General features: G+C 43.5%; 1 long non-coding RNA gene across 1 annotated transcript in view; it reads left to right on the top strand.

The window, feature by feature from the left end:
• Positions 1 to 503: 503 nt before the first annotated feature.
• The window catches only part of LOC125619919, a 22959-nt gene continuing 7893 nt past the window's right edge, over positions 504 to 15569 (top strand). Inside the window, exons 1-2 of the long non-coding RNA XR_007351482.1 lie at positions 504 to 514; positions 914 to 918. This is a non-coding gene — a long non-coding RNA (uncharacterized LOC125619919). The remainder of the gene's footprint in view (positions 515 to 913; positions 919 to 15569) is intronic.

Here is a 15569-nt window from a genome sequence, read left to right as displayed (position 1 = left end):
AACAGACACTAGTATGGCAATTTGTAAATCAATGGATGTGTAACTGATGTGATTCTGCAATCTGTGTATGGGGTGAAGGTGGGAGTTCATAACCCACTTGAATCAAAGTGTCAAATATGATATGCCAAGAAATTTGTAACGTTTTGAACAACCCACAATAAAAAATTAAAATAAAATAAAATAAAATAAAATAAAATAAAAATAAAATAAAATAAATTTGTGCTTCATAGTTACACATAAAAGTGGGATTCGTTGTGGTACACACATGGTGCACCTGGTGATCTGGTTCATCTCCAGCTGCCGTTCCTCCCTCAGCCTGGATCTCCTTACTGCACTGTTCTCCCTTGAATTTTCATGAGATCCCCCTTTTAAAAAATTCCTTTTTCTCTAAGTTTTGCAAATGAGAGAAAACATTCGAACCTTAACTTTCTGAGTTGGGCTTATTTCACTTAGTGTGATTTTCTCCAGTTCCATCTATTTACCATCAAGTGACATGATTTCATTCTTCTTTAAGGTTATACGAGTTTAACTTCATTGTGTGTGTGTGTGTGTGTATGTATATATATATATACACCATCTTTATGGACTTATCTACTGATGGGCACCTAGGCTCATTCCACAACTTGATCACTGTGAATCGCACTGCCGTAAACAGTAGTATGCACATATCACTGTAGTACACTGAGTTTAGTTCTTTTGGATAAGTTCCAGGGAGAGGGATAGCCAGGTCATATGTTGAGTTCATTCCTAGTCTTTTGAGGGATCTCTGTACTGCTTTCCAAAGTAGTTGTACTGATCTTCAGTCTCAAAAACAACGCATAGGGCTCGGGATGTGGCTCAAGTGGTAGCGTGCTCGCCTGGCATGCGTGAGGCACTGGGTTCGATCCTCAGCACACATAAAAATAAAATAAAGATATTGTGTCCACCTAAAAAACTAAAAAATAAACATTAAAAAAACAATGCATAAGTGTAATTTTCCCCATATACTTGCCAGTCTTTATTGTTATTTGTATTCTTGATGATTGTGGTTCTAACTGGAGTCAGATGAAATCTCAGTGTAGTTTTTAAAAAATTTTCTTAGCTGTAGATGGACACAATACTTTCATTGTGTTTATTTATGTGGTGCTGAGGATCGAACCCAGGGCCTCACACATGCGAGGCAAGCGCTCCACCACTGAGCCACAGTGTACTTTTGATTTGCATTTCCCTGATTGCTAAGGAATTTGAACCTTTTTCATATTTTTGTTGGCCATTTGAATTTCTTCTTTTGAGGAATGTTTATTTAGTTCTTTTGCCCATTATTGATGTGTGTGTGTGTGTATGTGTGTGTTGGTGTCCTTTGAGTTCTTATGTAATCTGGATTAACTTCCTATGGGAAGAGTAGCTGGCAGAGACTCTGTTCCACTCTGAAGGCTCTCTCTGCAGGCCCTACATGGCTCCCTTTGTGTGCAGAAGCTCTTTGATTTGAAGTCCTTCCACTTCTTGCTTCTTGGTTTCTTGCTTGTGCTTCAGAAGCCCTTAAGGAGATTAATGCCTGTACCAGTATGTTGGAGTGCTGACCCTGTGTTTTCTGCTCGCAGTTTCAGGGTTTCTAGTCCAATTCCAGCATCTTCCATCCACTTTGATCTGACTTTTGTGCATCGTGAGACACAGGAATCTGTTTCTACCTGTGGATACCCAGTTTTCCCAGCAACATTTGTTTAAAAGGCTGTTTTCTCCAGGATATTTTTGGCACTCTGTGAAGGGTCAGATGACTGTATGTGTGTGCATTTGTCTGTGTGTCTTCATTCTGACCCCTGGCCTTGGTGTGTATCTCTATGCTAATACCATGTAGGTCTCTAGAGTTCTGTAGCATAACCTGAGATCAGGTATCTGAGGCCACCAGCCTCACTCATTGCTCAGTATTGTTTTGGATATTCTGGGTCTTTTTTTCTTCCGTAACTGTTTTTTCTGGTCCTGTGGAGAACACCATTGGTATTTTGATGGGGAGCACATTGAATCTGTACATAAAGATTGGTAATAGGCCATATTGACAAATGTCAATTCTGCCTAAGAACAAGGCAGACCATTCCATCTTCCGAGCACTTCTGCATTTCTTTCTCCAGTGTTCAATAACTTCATTGTAGAGGTCTTTCACCTCCTTGTAGATTGAGTCCTACATATTTCATTTTATTTTTTAGACTATTGTGAATATATTTTTTTCCTTTCATAGAAGGTTTGTTGCTGAAATACAGGAAAGCTGTAGGTTTTTGCATTTTGATCTTTTATCCTGTTATTTGGCTGAATTCCATTTATCAGTTCTATTAGCCTTCTGCTGGAGTTTTGGGGTCTTCTAAGTGTAGGATAATGCCATTGGCAGGCATAGATAACTTCATTCCTGTTCCTATGCATATCCCTTTAATTTCCTTCTCTGTCTGATTGCCCTGGTTAGATTTTCAAGAATCTATGGAATAGGAGTGGTGGTGACATCCTCGTCTCATCCCTGACTTTAGAGGAAACGCTTCAGTTCTTCTGTACCTGATAATGTGCTGGATTTGGGTTCGTCATATTGTGTTTATGATGTCAAGGTGAGTCCCTTTTACCCATGGTTTCTTCTGAGTTTTTATCATGAATTGGTGCTTTCTCTGAATCTATTGAAATGATCATATGATTTTTGTCCTTAATTCTATTGATGTGCTGAGTCACATTTATTGATCTGTCAATGTTGAACAGATCTTGCATCCCTGGGATGAAGCAAATCTGATCATGTTGTACAATCTTTTTAATGTGTTTTCAAATGAGATTGTTAATATTTTATTAAGGATCTTCACATTTATTTTCATAAGGAATATTGATCTGTAGTTTTTTTCCCTTGATGTGTTTTTATCTGGTTTTGGTATCAGAGTGATGACACCATCGTAGAATACTCCCTTTCTATTCCATGTAATAACTTGAGGAGGATTGGCATCAATTTTTTTTTTAAATTTCTGGTAGAACTCAGCTAAAAATTCATCTGATCCTGAGCTTTTCTTTGTTGGAAAACTTTTAATTATTGCTTCAATATTGTTGATTGAAAATAGTTTGCTTAGGTTTTTCTATAACCTCAGTTCAGTTTGGCTAGTCACACGTTTCTGGAAATTTGTCAGGATCTTTATGATTTTCCAATGTATTGAAATATAAGTTTTCAAAATAATTCCTGATAATTCTTTGGATTTCAGAAATGTCTGTGGTGATATCTCCTTTTTCATCTGTAATTTTGTTGATCTGGGTCTTCCCTTTAAGGTCTATCAATCTTGTTCACCGCTTCAAAGAGACAATTCTCTGTTGCATTGATCCTTTGTATTTTCTTTGTATCATTTATTCTCAATTCCCTGAATTTCAGCTCTAGTATTAATTATTTCCTGTCTTCTACTGGTTTTTGAATCAGTTTGTCCTTGCTTTTCTAGGGCTTTGAGTTGTGACATTGGACTATTTATGTGGGAACTTTCTGGGTTTTTGGTCTGTTTGTTTTGTTTTGTTTTAATGTAGGCACTTGATGCCATACACTTTCCTCGTAGAACTGCTTTCATCATGTGGCAGTCTGCTTTTTTTCGCTGCTATGACCAAAAGACCTGACAAGAACAATCTTAGAGGAGGAAGATTATTCGGGGCTCATGCTTTCGGAGGACTTGGTCTATAGATGTCCGACTCTGTCTTTGGGGTCAAGTGAGGCAGAACATCCTGGTGTCCTAGAGGGGAACCGGCTTAAGCCATGGCTCCCAGGAGCAGAGAGAGAGTCTGCTCAGCAGGACGAAGTGTACACCCCACAGGTTCGCATGCCCCCAGGGGTCTGCCTCTTCCAGCCACACCCCACTGCCCACAGTTAGTACTCACTTAATTCCTACCGAGGACTAATTTGCTGATTGGTCAAGGTTGTCATGACCCAACCATTTCACCTCTAAACTTCCTTGCGTTGTGTTACACACGACCTTTTGGAGGACACATATCCAAACCATAACATTTCATCCCTGGCCCCCCAAAGCTCATGCCGATCACACAGTGCAAGACACATTTAGTCCATTTTCAAGAGTTCCCAGGGTCTTAACAGTTTTAGCATTGCCCCAAAGTCCAAGCACCAGATGGCCTTTGAAAACCGAGACAAACTCCCAGGGTGAGCTCCTGTAAAATTCAAAAGCAAGTTCCACACAGCCAATATACAAAAGCACAGAGTAGACCCTCCCATGTGAAGAGAGAGGGGCATGGAAAGAAGGGATGGGACCACAGCCAGACTGAAATCCAGCGGGACAGGTAAGTGCTGTAGCTGCATGTCCAGCAGGTGGACACACGGGGGCTTGTGCAGCTCTGTCCGGGGCTTTGCCGTTGCCCCCGTTGGCTGGCCTGGGCTTGGTCCCTGCAGCCTTTCTCAGCATGGTCCCCGCACTGGCACTTATTCATCCTGGGGACTGAGGCTTCCTCCGCACATCTCCACGAGGAGTCCTTCCAGGGGCAGCTGCAGGAACCCGACCCTGCTGCCATCTCCCTGGCCCTCCCGGGGCTTTCTTGGACATTTTGGTGGAAGCCTTCATGACCCTCTGGCTCCAGCATCCTGCAAAACCAGCACCACAGGGTTGCTGCGGAGGTCCGCTGCCTCCCGGAGACCATGGCTACAGCAGCCTCCGAGAGCCCGAGTGGCTGGCGGTGGGACGGCGACTTCAAGGGCCCCTCTGGTCTGTCCTCAAAGGAATCTTTACTTTTACCCTTGGGTCTGAGACAGGTGTGGTCTTCCTGACCCTGAGATGCCCTCAAGCCATGTTCCTCGGTGTCTGTGGTCAAAGTCTTTATGTGTGTATTTATTTTATTTTATTGACAATATTCATTAAATGTGTTTGTAATTTCTATAAAGTGTTAGAAAATGTTTGCATACTTTTTAAATTTGTTTTAATTAGTCACACATGACATACAATGACCTTGACATATCATACGCTTGGATCAGATGGGATATAATATCTCATTTTTCTGAGTGTACGGGTTGCAGAATCACATTGGTCATGCAGTCACCTATATACACACAGTAATAATAATGTCTATATTTATTTTAGTTGTAGATGGACACTGAGCTGAGCCACCCACAGCTACAACCCTAAGAGCTTGATAGGAACCTTAAGGGCTGACTGTGGTCATCAGGAAGAGCTATTCTGAGGACAACAGCCACGGCTCCATCAAGTCCCCCACCGGGTACAGCACCAAATATGGCCACAAGTGCCTGGCAGCGCCTTCCACACAAGAGCAGCCCAGGCCCGTCTTCCTGCTCTTCAGCGCCAACAGGGCCTATCTGCGGGTGACCCGGATGAAGTCCCCTGTGGAGTGCTGCCGTCTGGTCTCAGGACAGGTGGAAGGGCAAGTCTGATGTGAAGTGGATTTTTGCCAAGGACATGCCCAATAACCAGCTCCAACACATCAGACGAGAAGCAGCACAAACTGGTCCCAAACTCCTGAGACACACAGGCCCCCTAGAAAAAGCCAGACAAGGGCGGAGAACGGTCACTTCCTGCAGCTCACCACCTCCGTCTAGGAAGACTTTTCTCACTCTGAGAAACAGCAGGAGGAGGAGGTGCTCAAGGGACCGCACAGTGGGAACAAACAAGGACAGGCCAGTTTCTGGTGTGGTCAGCAGTCACTCTGACAGCAGAGTTAGCACTGTGCGCTTGGTGCTGTCTCCGGCTGGGCTCAGTGTGTCGTCCTGCGTGGGTCGGATGGTGGGTCCGATGGTGGAGTGTGTACCTTGTTTGTACTTCATTTCTGCCAGATGGGCCTGCATTCGTTGGTATTTTCTCTATGTGTTGTCGTACTGTGGAACTCACTAATAACCAAGTGCTTTTTGTCAGCTTCAGTCAGACTGACCTAATACATAGTATAAATATCCTTAAAAACATCAAAAAACACTGGTGCATCCAAAGACTTTTTTTTTCACTTTTGGCATAAATTGTGTTCTTGTTCTTATATCCAGTCATTCATATTTCCACAAGAGACTTTATCTCTCCCCTCTGTACCGTGTTATAGCAAATGTAAGAGCACATGGCCGGTTAACTCTCCCAGCACTGAAATTAAAAGTTAGTGACTGCCCTCTTCGATTGCTCGCCATTTTTGCTGTGTTTTCTGTGCTGATCTGTGCACTTGAGTTCCTCTGGATGGAGGGAGAGAATCTTCAGTTTTCTAATGCAGTGACCACATTTGTGTCCTTGGGGAGCTTGCCTACACGGAAGCTGTCTCATCTGCTGCTGAGGATCAGGAGGGGTTCTAGGTTGGGTCAGTGCCCAGGTGCTCTCAGTTGTTTAAGGTCACTTTTAATTTCCTCCTTTCCCCCTGAGAATCCTGATGTCATCTTAAGTCTTTGTACCAATAACATTGGGCTTTAAAGTGGCATCTGGTGGACTGTAGATTTCATTGTGTCTATTTTTTTTTCCTGTTAAATGGGTGAAGAAAGCCAAAACCAAAACAAGAAACACCTCAACCAACCAGACAACACCCCTCCCCACAAACACTCTGAGAGGATAAAAAAAAAAAACTTTTAGAAAATGGATTTTCTGTTGTGTTTTGTGGAGTGAGGGCTTGTTCAGGAGTTGGACACCTGAGTTGGAGTCCAGTGCAGAAGTCATGCTGATGTCGGCCGCCCTGCCCCGTGGAATCTGTATGCACTGTCCGTAGCAGGCCTTCCTGGCTTAGAGAGCAGATACCTTCCGAAGCTGTTGACTTCAGGAGACCCTCTGAGTTAACGTGTCAGCTGTATTAGTCAGACCCGTCTAGAACACGTCACCTGCTCTGAGCTCTCACTCCCTGTACAGAGTTATGGACACCGCTGGATGGATGTCCCTAGGAGAATACAAGCCTTAACAGATTTTTGTTTAGGAAAAGATTATTAAAAGCTGAAATACTTTGTGACTTGATATTGCCAAGGAATATGTAATTATGTACATTTCTGAGTGGAGAAACCTTGACTGAGGATGTGTCAAGGACCTGTGCTTGAGCTAATGCAGCATCTTTAGATTTACTCTGCAATACAATAAATGGTGCACAGTTAAAACTCTAAGTCTGACATTGGCATGAAACTCTATCAGTCAATCAATAAATATCTGGGCACGGTGGCCCACGCCTGTAATCCCAGCGGCTCGGGAGGCTGAGGCAGGAGGATCACAAGTTCAAAGCCAGCCTCAGCAAAAGCAAGGTGCTAAGCAACTCGATGAGACCCTATTGCTAAATAAAATACAAAATAGGGCTGGTATGGGGCTCAGTGGTTGAGTTCCTTGAGTTTGATCCCCAGTTCCCCCTGTCCCCCCAAAAGAATAAATAGCCAAGATATTAAGATAGACTCTAGGAACATTCACAGGTTCTTGACAGTGTGTAAGTAAGTCAGCAGCATATTACTGTCTATAAACAGGTCTCTAATATCAGGTGTAGTCTGAAAAAAGTTTCTAAAAGTCATTGGCAGTTCTTCTGTAAAGTTTCACTCCATGTACAATGTAAACAAATATTGTCATCAGTAAAAAGGAAACTGGAAATGAAATGCAGTACTCTTAGAGACAGCAGCACCTGGAGCGATGTTTGAAGCTCTGATTCATCACCATCATAGGAAATGGAATAAACAAAGGAAAAGAAAGACGATCAGGGAGAGACGAATAGACAACTGAAAATATTCAAAAGACTAAGAAAGAGACATGACTAAAGCTACTGAATCATGAAGGGACTGTACGGATAAGGCGATTATAAATTAGTATCTAAGATTTGTGCCTGCAGAAGCCCTGTAAAGAAGACAGACTGGGCCTTATCTGCCACGATTTACAAATAAGGAAACTGCGGTATAAAGAAGTTAAATTAATGGGTCATACGAGCATCAAATAACAGAGCCACGTCTTCTGCTCAACCTCTGGACTTAGGGTAGCCAACTGTACTCTTGTCATCCCCAACCAAGCAATATTTAAAGGAAGTGGAGGCAGACAGAATTAAATAGAGCAGACAGCTTGATGAAGAGTTTAACCACGAATGCTTTCTTGCAAAAAGCAAGGTACACTAACTGAATAGGTATAAATGAGGTGGAACAAAAAGAAAGTCCAGGATCATCAGGCTCCCGAGCCTAATTCTGAGAATAAAGGTCAGGTGCCGTCAAGGTGAAGGGTCAAGGAAGGAAAACGGGCACCACAGGGCACGTTTTGCAGTGTTACCTGGAGCCGACCGTCCGTATTTGAAAGGTGCAGCAGACACCCTTAGGAAGTTACATATCAGTTGCAACAGTGCTCAAAATCAGTCTGAATTTCTTTTGGAGGTTTTCAGAGACGACAATGTTTTGCTGAAATATTAGGAAAATATGATTCTTTATACATGGATGGTTTGTGTAAATATCCCAGAGTTATCTGAAATAAGTGGGTTTTGTGACCCCTTCAGTGGAGCACCGGGGCAGTAAAGTTGGGTGAGGTCATGTGGCGTATTGGGTCTGAGACTTGGGCCATTCTGTAGCTAGACAGAGGCTGGAGGGGAGGAGGCCAAAGCTAGGCTTCTCCTTAGGGCCTCCTGCTAGGAATTGTGGTCCCACTTCACACCAGCGCCCGCCCACAGCCACCCCGCTGCTGGGTGGGCTTCTGTAAGGGGTGGATATTTCATGATTCCCTCCGTTGGAGTGAATAATTGAAAGTGGAGAGTGATAGGTGAGTGCTTCTTTGAAGGATGTAATTAGGTAATATCATGCAAGAAGGAAACTGTCATAAAGCTAATAAAATGCAAATGAGAAGGAACTGCAGCACTGCTCATCTGCGTCACCTCATTTGCAGAATTTATGATGAGCCAAGGAGTCACTCACGTCCATCAGAGTCGCGGCAGAGTCCTGACCTATGGCCTCAGTCAAAGGGAAGCCTACCACCACTGGAAGTTGGTCTTTACTGTACTTGGATCTGAAGTAGAGAGAAGGGTGGAAACTGGTGTGCCGTCTGGATCAGAGGCAATATTTTGATCACATGTATACTTCTGGAACTTTTCTGACTCATGAGCTGTTTGCCGACACTTACATATGTTCATCCAAACCCAGCTTCTTCTGCTCACAACATGTCAAAAAAATATTCCTATTGCCCCTTCTGAAGCCATCTTAATTATAGGAGCTGAATAGATCTCAAAGTCATCGATGACGCTATCAGTCATAATTTGTCCAAGTGCTTCAGAACGCATTTGGTCATTTCTTGTCACACTGACCTTTTCAGCTATTGAATTTATTTTATGAGTTTCAGAGTTGTCACCTCCCCGTCCCAAGACTTGGGGATTGGTAAATAAGCAAATCTTGGTCAGTTATTCATGCTACTTTGATCCTGGAGATTTAATTACTGCTAGATTTTCTCATTTACACACTGAGTGCAAATCTAACTTTAAACTAAAAAAAAAACCAAAACACTATTTGAAAACTTCCAGAACCTACAATGATTTTTGGCTCCTCTCTAGATCTTTTCAAGTTATGAAAAACTTGCTTTTGAGGCATAGCAGCAAGAACTACATAAATCCTTTCAAGCAGAGAAATCCGTTCCAAGCTTTGTCCGCAGTGTGGTTTCTAATGGTTCTCTCCATTTCTAAGGCCTCCTGGGACGGTGCTGATTATTTGGTAGATATTCTGGGATCAAACTGTAATGACTGTGTCTTTTTCTTTAGTAGAAACTGAGAAGGGATAGTCCTTCATTCTAAGAGTATACTTCAGATCATTTATTCCTAGATCTTTAGTTCATTATCAGGCTCATTATCACATCTCTCACGCTCTTCCCACTGACGTGGACGCAGATTGACTGTCTTCTCCCGTCCTCTGGGGTGTGCTCCGCTCCCTGGAGAGGTCTGTGTATCCTGGAGAAGAGACTTCACGGTGCGACCCTTTTTCATCATCATTGAAAACCTGCTCAACACACTGCCCTTGTGTTTGAGCAATCTTGAATAATTACACGAGTATCCACAGACACGGGTTTCAGGAGAGGAAAGTTGTTGGGTGTGGGTAGTCACTCGTGCTCTCTGAAACCTCATATGACCCAAACCTGTGTCTTGTGATCTGGAGAGAGTAACAGAAGGCTCCAGGGGACCGCGGTGATTGCCGACACTGTCTCTCCAGGTGGGAAACGCGAGGCGTTCATATCCACTGGTTTTGGCTTCCTCTATGGTTTATTTATCCATTCAGAGAATTCAGGAACAACGTTGCAGGGTGGAAATAAATCACTTTTGTTCAGTCTTGAATCACTTGACTTTTGCTCAACTTGCCCTGTGTGTGTGTGTGTGTGTGTGGGGTGGGGGATTCACCAAATTGTCCCCTATTTAGACCATTTGTGAGACTTGCGTCTCTAATTCTTTGACCTCGGTCCAGAATTCCATCTTCATCTTTGGAGTTTAGTGGGATTTGTAAATGCACAGATGGGATGTCATTTATTCTCAGAGAAGGATCTTCATCTGCTTTGCCAATCTGACTGTGGAAAAGATCAAGTTGTGGGGGGAGAGATTTTTTAATTGTTGAGGAATTCTAGAAGACTAAAAGAAATATTTTTTGCTTGTCTACTATCAGGATTCTTTGAGTCGTTTATCGAGCGCACAGGTTGCTGGGCACAGAAATAATCGCATTATCTCCAGGAAATTCTGAACCTAGGGCCAAATACAGGTAAGAAAATGTGACAGCAGGATTAATGTCAATGGGAAGAGGTGTACACAGGGCTGAAATAGTCAGCAGGGGGCTGGAGCCCTGGACGGAGGGGACTGGCTCACTGTGTGGGCGAGCTCCACAACCCACTGGCCCTCCATCACTCTCTGGGGACTTTCAAGCCCGAGGCTTTGGTCATGCTGGGTTTTAGAGATTACTAGTAGATCCACACCCAACAACTTGCTCTCCTGAAACCTAACATGCTCTTTACCCCTTCATCACCTTCTTCTGCACTATACCAGAAACTAGAACCTTCTGAGTGAGTCTTAAACACCAGCCTGTTCCAGCTCTTTAGGAGTGAATTATCCCGTGAGGCGGCTGCAGTCCTACTCTGGGTTGCCCGCAATGGTCAAGATTTTTCCTCACATACATGGAAGCATTACTCTTCCAAGAATTGTAGAAGCAACAGTGGAATCTTTCTGGATCCTGACCTCATGTTAAAAACCCAAGAAGCCCTTGCCATGCCTCCAGCCTGGGGAACACCACGTCACATCACTCAACATGAAATATGCTAAACACGCACACACCTTTTTCTTTTTAGTAGCACCATGACATCTGGGTGGCAATTCATCTGCAGAAGTGATTAATCTGGGCATTGACTGATACTTACTGAGGACAAACAAAACCATCACCACTAAGTAAGATATGTAGGTCTCAACTTAAGTAAGAAATAGAGATTCTCCAAAGATTACTAAGTGCATTCAGGAGTACAATAGGGCTATGCACGCCAGAGTGAACTATGTGTGTGCCCAAGGGGAGTGCAAAATGAAGGTTACAGAAGTTATTTTGGTACTAGGGATTGAACCCAGCAGTGCCTTGTCACCGAGGTACATCCATAGTGCTTTTTTTTTTTTTTTTTTTAATTTGAGACAGGGTCTTGCTAAGTTGGCTATGCTGTGTTCAAACTTGTGGTCCTACTGCCTCGGTCTTCCAGGGATCACAGGTGCACACCACTGTGCCTGGCTACATAAGTTATTTTAAAACAATAATATTTGGCTACAAGGATCAATAAGCAAGGGCAATGTCAGTCTGAGATTAATCGACAGTTGGGGGCAGACATCCTTGCAGGCCTATTTTCTGTGTAAGGTTGCTGTGCCCTTTGTGCTTGGTTGTGCTTCTTGCAAGGTTGTGTGATGATTTTGTTATCAGGCACAAGCAGGAGTTCCTTTTCTTCATAGACCCTTGGCTTCTTTTATTTAATTTGATGTTGTTGGTGGGACTTGACCCAGTGACTTGATTTTGACACAGGGAACATTAATTCACAGTAAGCCAGGTCTTTGCATCGTGTACTATTATAAATCCATATTACTAATTGACATTAGAAACCACTACCCGTTCATAAAAGAAAAATTCTGAAATGTCCTACATTTAATCACAAGGGCCAGGGTCTAGGGGTGGAGTTCAGTGTTGGGGCACATGTCTACTCTGCATGGGGCCCTGGGGTCCCCAGCACTTAAAAGAGAAATATATATATGTATATATTTCTCAAGCTCTATCCATTTTCCTGCAAATGACATGATTTCAATCTTGATGGCTGAATAAAACTCCATTATGTGTAAATAGACCCCATTTTCTTTATCCATTCATCCACTGTTGGACACCCAGGCTGGTTCTATAGTTTGGCTACTGTGAATTGTGCTGCTGTAAACGTGGGTGTGCATACATTACTATAGTGTGATGAGTTTAATTCTTTAGGATAAATATTGAGGAGTAGTATAATTGGGTCATATGGTGGTTCCATTTCTAGTCTTTTGAGGACCTCCATCCTGATTTCCATAGTGTTTGTACTAATTTATAATCCTACCAACAGTGTTCCTTTTTCTCAACATCCTCTCTAGTATTTATTATTGTTTGTATTCTTTTAAAAATTTTTTGTTGTAGCTGGACAGCATGCTTTTATTTTATTTGCTTATTTTTATATACAGTGCTAAGCATTGAGCCCAGTGCCTCACCCACACTAGGCAAGCACTCTGCTCCCGAGCCCTAGCCTCGGACCTTATTGTTTGTATTCTTGATGGCGGCTATTCCGACTGGAGGGAGGTGAAATCTCAGTGTAGTTTTGATTTGCATTTCCCTAATTGCTAAGGACATTAAACGTTTTTTAATGTATTAGTTGGCCATTTGTATTTCTTCATTTGAGAAGTATCTGTGTAGTTCATTTTCCCATTTGTTAATTGGGTAATTTGATTTTATTTGTTTGGTGTTAAAAGTTTTTTGAATTCTTTGTGTTTTCTGGATGTTAATCCTCTGTCAGGAGGGTAGGTAGCAAAGATTTTCTCCCATTCCTCAGGTCCTCTCTCCATGTTCTTAATTGTTTTCTTTGCTGTGCAGACACTTTTTAATTCGATGCCATCCCGATTATTACCTCTTGGCATCATTTCTTGAGATTTAATGGTCCTGTTGAAAAAGTTGTTGCCTGTGCTCACATGTTGCAGTGTTGACTCTGTTTCCTTCTAGGAATGAATGATTTCTGGTCTAGTGCCTAGGTCTTTATTCCATTTTGAGTTGATTTTTGTGCAGGTGAGTGATAGGGTCTACTCTCATTCTTCTGCATATGATGACCAGTTGTCCCAGCACCATTTGTATAAAGGCTGCGTTTCTGCAATGTGTGCTTTTGGCATCTTTGTCAAAGATCAGATTGCATATGGGGTGTGTGTCTGTGCCATTGCTCTCTGTGTCAGTTTTGACGCCAGGGTGTGAAGTCAGGGATGGTGATGCCCTCAGCATTGAGTTTTTGGCTTAGAATTGCTGTGGCCATTCTGGGTCTTTTATTCTTCTAAATGAGTTTCTGAACTGTTCTTTCTAATTCTGTGAAGAATGGCATGGGTATTTTGATGGTGACGGCTGTTTTAACAATATCATTCTACCTCTCCATGACCATGGGGGACTTTCAACTTGTGCCTTCTTGGTTTCTGTCTTCAGTGTCCTATAGTTTTCATGGTAGAGGTCTTTTACCTCCTTGGTTAGGCTGATTCCTAGGGGTTGGTTTATTCATTTATTTGGTGGCTATTATAAACGGGATTGTTTCCCCAATTTCTTTCATAGCAGATTCATTGTTGGTATAGGAAAGCTATTTAGTTTCGTATGTTGATTTTGTAACCTGCTACTGTTGAAAATATTGGGGGGGGGTGTCCTGGGCACCCCAGGAATCAAAATAAACACTTGAAGAGGAATTAGCTCAGCCAGCAGGCAAGAGCTTACTTCTGTGAAGAAGGGCACACAGCAGTCAAAACCATAAGCAGGTCTAGAGCAGGCGGTCGGCTTGGCGTGTATCCCCGAGGCAAGGGTGCCGGTCCTGCCCATTGGCTGGGGCTGACCACACAACAGCTATTAAGAGTAGAGGGTGTTTGACGGCTACTCAGGGTCCAGGCTGACTTTACTCTCTCCTGTTGGTTACTTAAAGAGATGTGCCTCTGGTTGTCCTCCGCGCCCTTGTGTTCTTGTGGTGGGAAGGTCTCCCTGAGGTGAGTGCTTTCTGGCACACACACAATACTGAGGAAGGAAGGGAGGAGGGTGCAGATTTAGGAAGATGGGCAGTCATTGTAAGGAGATGACTGTCAGGAAACGAGAGGGTTTAAAGCCCATTTTCTCTGGTTTGACAGAAAAGACGGATGGACTTGTTTTCCTCAGGAGTTTCTTTTCAGATCTCCTAAGTGTAGAATCATCCCATCTGCAAACATTGATAATTTGATTTCTTCTTTTTCTAATTTTTTCTCCTTTATTTCCGTCTCTGTCTAATGCTCTGGCTAGAATTTCTAGTACTATATTAAACAGGAGATGTTATGATTTAGATATTAGCTGTTCCCCCTAAAAGCTAATATGTAAGACAATTCAAAGTTCAGGAGAGAAATGATCTAGTTATGTGAACCTCAACCTAATCCCTGATCTGGATCATTGGGTGGTAACTATGGGAAGGCCGGGATAGCTGGAGGCAGTGGGTACCTGGGGGCGGGCCTTTGGGGTACATCTTGTCCTTTTTGAGCAGAGCTCGCTCTCTCTCTGCTTCCTGAGAACCGTGCCCTGAGCTGCCTCCCTCCACCATGATGTTCTGCCGCAGGCCCCAAGGAATGGAACTGGCCACCTATGGACTGAGATCTCGGAAACTGGGAGCCCCAAATAAACTTTTCCTCCTTAAAATTGTTCTTCTCGGGTTTTTGGTTACAGCAGTGGACATGACTGAAACAGGAGTGGTGAGAGTTGATGTTCCGTCTTGTCCTTCTTGGGTCGTGACTGAGGTGCTCTGAACGCTCCCTAGGCCCCGTGCTTCCTTTGATCTGGGAGGGCATCCTTTTGCGTGTAACTCCAGGGCTCTCCTAACTTGCTGTAATAAATCTGTTCCCATTTTTTCTTCTAGTCAGGCTTATTGGCTTCCCACTCACCAAGAAGTGAATTCTTTGCATCCATCTGGGGACACTGCTTTATCTCTAATGTACACAGGCAAGAAAACTGGGGATCAAAGGATTTACAGAACTTCCTGGAGTTTGAAGATGGCGGCGAGGGGAGTGCATTACCCCCGTGTGCTGCTTCACTGTGTGGGAGTATGACAAGTCAGGACGGCTAAAGGATATCTTGTTAGGAATTTCCAGCAATAGTGGGGTGCTCCGGAACCTGGAGGAAGGATTTCCATCGCATGAGGATCGGCTACGGGGACTCAAACGCGAGAGGTTTGTCGCACGGAGGGTAACACGGCTTATTCAGCAAATCGCCCCGCGGCTACAGTCTGCAGCGCGTGCTGGGATAGAGACGCAGGGTTACAGCGCTGCAGTTTCTGCCAGCCGCGCAAGCACCGTACTCAGGGCTGAATTCTGGGTTCGAGACAGGGGAAAGGAAGCAGTCCATCTCGGTTCTCCACACCGGTCAGACCACAGAGGAGGCCAGCAGCCACCATGATGGTAAACTGACGTCACCT

This window comes from Marmota marmota, unplaced genomic scaffold (genome assembly GCF_001458135.2).
Source record: "Marmota marmota marmota unplaced genomic scaffold, marMar, whole genome shotgun sequence".
Classification (NCBI taxonomy): domain Eukaryota; kingdom Metazoa; phylum Chordata; class Mammalia; order Rodentia; family Sciuridae; genus Marmota; species Marmota marmota.
Note: the sequence above shows the minus strand (reverse complement) of the source record. Positions and strands in the feature narration are given on the sequence as shown.